The sequence below is a fragment of the Otolemur garnettii genome, unplaced genomic scaffold (assembly GCF_000181295.1).
Source record: "Otolemur garnettii isolate 467f Iridium unplaced genomic scaffold, OtoGar3 scaffold00019, whole genome shotgun sequence".
NCBI lineage: Eukaryota > Metazoa > Chordata > Mammalia > Primates > Galagidae > Otolemur > Otolemur garnettii.
Window position 1 is genome coordinate 18,973,108 of NW_003852414.1, and position 5,063 is coordinate 18,978,170.

The following is a 5,063-nucleotide window of genomic DNA, read 5'->3' on the forward strand; positions in this document are numbered from 1 at the left end:
CCAAGTCTCCCTATGTTGCCCAAGCTCCCTATGTTGCCCAAGCTCCCTATGTTGCCCAAGTCTCCCTATGTTGCCCAAGCTCCCTATGTTGCCTCAAACTCCTGGCCTCAAGTGATCCTCCCACCTCAGCCTCCTGAGTAGCTGGATCTGCAGGGGTGTGCCACTTTGTTTGGCCTGGACCCAGCTTTAAAAGGCTGTCCTCCTCTTGACCTTTTTTTCTTTTTTTAACTTTTAACAGGTCTAATCCAATTTTACCCACCTTCTAATCCATTTCTCTTGTTACTTCCATTTATAACAAAATCTTGGCATGGCTTTTCCCTGATTAAAATCTGTTTATAGCTTCCCAGTTCCTATGAATTCCACACTCCCACTATTCAAGATCTTTACTTAGAAGCCCTATTCCTGCCTACTTTCCCACTAACCTCAACTCTTCGTCTATCCCAGCTCCATCCCTAGTTCCAGCCATATTGAACTATTCCCTTCTCCCCTAATATTCCAGGCTCTAGCCTGCCTTGGAGTCTTTGTGCCTGCAGATCTCTCTGCTTGAAATGCCTCTGGCCATGTGGCCAGCTCCAATGACTGGTGGAATCCTACTCATGCAGCTCAGCACAGTCCAGGAGCCTCTCCTTTGTGAAGGTCTTCTGGACGCCCTGGGCTAAGCATTGGTGCTTCCTAGAGGTCCAGACTGGTCTCACATGGAGCTTTCCACAGTGTCCCCTTACCGTTTATATCTTCTGCTGCTTCTTACACAATGTGAGCATCTGGAGAGAAGGGAACTGTGTTTTGTTCATCCTCCTACATCTTCCTCTGAAGTCTCTGTTGCTGTTTGGATGTACAGGATAAATGTTTATAGAGAGAAAAAATTGAATAGTGTATTTGCTCCTTAACAAGCTACTTAGCATTTTTGGGCTTAGCTTTTTTCCGTGTAAGTTGCTGATAAAAGCAACACCTGGATTAGAGGATTTTAGGGAGGATCAAATGAGAATTTCTAATGCATTTTCACACATCCGTTAGCAGCCACAGACATGTATTGCCTTTTGTGTAGAGGTGTGGGAAATGACATGTCTATAAGTGACGAATTTACAGTCTAATTTGGGAGACATGACATAGGCATAAAAGATAAGTAACACAGGTGACTACCAGTGAGCACCAATTTTGCTGACAGGAGGGAACATATACAGGAGAAGAGGCAGACACATTAAAGGAAGCAGGAGGATTTAATTGTGTGAGGATGATGAACACCAGGTCAAGAGCTTTATTTTATAAGCAAGAAAGCGTACATATCTGAGCAACTTGGGGAGGAGGGTGGAGGTGCAGAGGGAAGGTGTGGCTGAGGATTCAGGCTGGAGTTCAGACTGCATGATTCCATCTGCCACCAACAGCACTATCTGTGCAACCTTGGGTGACCTACTTAAATTCTCAGTGCCTCAACTTACTCCTCTGCCAAACAGAGATAGTAATAGTTGTGTCATAGGGCAACGTGAGGATTAAATGAGAAAACCTGAAAACAGGCATGGTGTGCCTGGCTTGTGTAAGCATTAAACATATATTTACTTATATTCTTATTGCTCTATAAGGAAGATCAAGCTAACAAAGATGGGTGCTCAGGAACTGAGTATACAAGAGACTGGAGGCAGAGAAGCTCATCAGATGGTTGTGACAATCCTGGACTAGGAGCCTTGAGGGAAGGGACAAGTGGGCAACTATTACCCATATGAAAGAAAACCTGTCTGCCTTGGTAACTGACCAGAGGAAAGTGATGTAGTTGGCAGATGATGACAGCCAGGTTGGTAATGCCTGAAGATCTAGCAGAATCATAGAGATAGCCTGGAAGTTTCAAAGAGGGACCTGCTTTGGGCCAGGCGGAGATGGTGGTGTGGCGGTTTCAATAGATTCCTTTAGATTTGGGGCTGAAGCCGGGGGCTGTATCAGGGCTTACTGATTTGGGGTGTTGGACAGTAAATGTAGCTGAGTTCTCTTAAGTAGAGATTATAGAAGCAGAATATCTTTGAGTGTGTTTACCTGGTTTACGCACCAGATGGTTAAACCAATGTTTCCAACTTTAGGCCCAGCAGAAGGCAGTGCTGTTACAAGTCACAACTATTGGGAGTAACAGTCTGTGACCCACCACCACCTCTTTGCCAGCATCTGTGTATGCCTGACTGCACGTTTTCCACACTGTGTGGTGCAGAACTCTCTAGGTAGGCGTGTCCAACCTTTCTTCTTTTCGGCCACACGTTGGAAGAGAAAGAGTTGTTTTGGGTCACACATTAAATACACAAATACTAACGACAGCTGATGAGCAAAAGAAAAAAAAGTCCATGCATACTTTGTGTGATATTTGACACCATAGATAAGCAAAACGGTCCCCACATAATCTGCACGTGGCCCGAGAGCTGTAAGTTGAACATCCCAAACTGCAATTTGTCCAACTGACTGAACAAAGACCATGTACTAAGAAAAATGTTATCCTTATTCAGGGACAGTCCTCTACTTAGGGTTAAGCAGCACTCCCAAGAAAGAAGAAAACTCAATTCTTTAATTTTCTTTCTTTTTTTTTTTTTTTGAGACAGAGTCTCACTTTGTTGCCCTGGGTAGAGTACTCTGGTATCACAGCTCACAGTAACCTCATACTCTTGGGCTCAAGCGATTCTCTTGCCTGAGCTCCCCCAGTAGCCGGGACTACAGGCACCCGCCACAACACCTGGCTATTTTTAGAGACGGGGATCTCACTCTTGCTCAGGCTGGTCTTGAACCCATGAACTGAGGCAATCCACCTGCCTCAGGCTTCCAGAGTGCTGGGATTACAGGTGTGAACCACCTCACCTGGTCGCAATTTCTTTAATTTTCATAAAAGAATATTGTCTTGGCTCAGCACGTGTGACTCAAGCAGCTAAGGTGCCAGCCACATACACCTAAGGTGGTGGGTTCACATCCAGCCCGGACCCACCAAACAACGACAGCTGCAACCAAAAAATAGCCAGGCATTGTGGCGGGTGCCTGTGGTCCCAGCTACTTGGGAGGCAGAGGCAGGAGACTTGCTTGAGCCCAGGAGTTGGAGGTTGCTGTGAGCTGTGATGCCACAGCACTCTGCCCAGGGGGACAGCTTGAGGCTCTGTCTCAAAAAAAAGAGTATTGTCTTTGTTGCCTAAACAGATGTCTGTTGCTCTTCAACCAATCCAGAGGTTACTTTATTTTTTTTTTGAGCCAGAGTCTCTCTTGCCCCCGGTAGAGTGCTGTGGCATCATAGGTCACAGCAACATCAAGCTCTTGGACTTGAGAGATCCTCTTACCTCTGCCTCCCAAGTAGCTGGGACTACAGGCACCCGCCACAATGCATGCCTAGTTTTTAGAGCCAGGGTTTTGCTCTTGCTCAGGCTGGCCTTGAACTCCTGAGCTCAAGGGATCCACCTGCCTCAGCCTCCCAGAGTGCTAGGATTACAGTGTGAGCCACTCCACTGAGCCCTCAGAGGTTACTTTAAATGATGGTGTAGGTCCCTTCAATTGAGTTACCTCAGCTCATGTTTTGCAAAGGGAAGCCAATAAAAATATCTAGCTTTGGTAGTTTTAACTAATTCATAACATGTTTCACACTTTTCTTCCTGGGTTTTGCTGGATTAATAAGTATAATATATATTTTGTATATATGAATAACCCCCTGATTATAGCTCCATATATTTAAAGGAGAAAATTGCTACATAAATTTATTAGCTCATTGAAGAGTTCCTAAATCAATACATTTTGTATTACATTTTACATGTTTGCTGTTACTCAGCTATAAAAATTACTCAACAGTGACTAACGTTTTCCTAGGAGGAGTACAATTGTTATTTCAATAATTTTTAAAATGATGAACTGTGTACGTCAAAGGATGCCAAAGAGGATGTTAAGATTATACTTATTTATCTGCCTTTCATAGCAAAACAGTTTTGTTGCCTTTTGTTCCATAAAACATGTGAATATTAACTCAGACTTGATTTGTTATACTCAAAAGCTGCAACTAGGTGTCATATCTGCTATCCACCTCCTGAAATTAATAACATAATAAACTCTATATTTCATTAAAAATAATCCAAGTTAGCCTTTTCATCATGTCTCAGATGGAAATGTTAATCAATCTTCACAAGAATCTTGATTTTCTGATGCACACAATGAATTTCAAATGTGCTCATATTAAATAATCTTATAGTTCAAAAGTTGTTTCCATTAAAAAAAGACTATTTTTTAAAGAAGCTTTAGGATTACAGAAAAATTGAGCAGAAAGAACACAGAGTTCCCTTATAGCTCCCTCCACACACACAGTTTTCCCTGTTATTAACATCTTGCATTAGTGTAAGATGTTTGCCACAACTGATAAACCAGTACTGAATATATAATAGTCCACAGTTTATTAGAGTACACTCTTTTTTGTGCAGTTCTATGGGTTTTGACAAATGCATTCATCAGTACAGTACCATACAGAACAGTGTCACTGCTCTAAACATCTCCTGTGCCACGCCTCTTCATCCTCCCTCTCCTCAGTCCTTGGCAACTCTCTCCACAGTTCTCTCCACTATTATCATCTCCATAGTTTTGCTTTTCCCAGAATGTCATATAGTTGGAATCATACAGCAGGAGCCTTTGCAGAAGGCTTCTTTCACTTAGCAATATGCATTATGTTTCCTCCATAGTTTTTCTTTTTCTTTTTTGAGACAGGGTCTTGCTTTGTTACCCAGGCTAGAGTGCAGTGGTGTCATCATAGCTCACTGCAACCTTGAACTGCCAGCGTTGGCCTCCTGAGTAACTGAGGCCAGCAGCGTACACCATCATATCCCCCCTCAAAAGATAACTTTTTAAAATTTTTTGTCGGCCCAGTGTCTCTCTCTTGCTCAGGCTGGTTTTAAACTCCTGGCCTCTGGTAGTGCTCCCACCTGAACCTCTTAAAATGCTGGGATTACAGGTATGAGCCACTGCACCTGGTCCCTCTATGGTTTTTTTGTGTGTGTCCTGCTAGCTCATTTCTTTTTATTGCTGAGTAATATTCCATTGTATTGATGTACCACAGTTTTTTTTTTTTTTTTTTT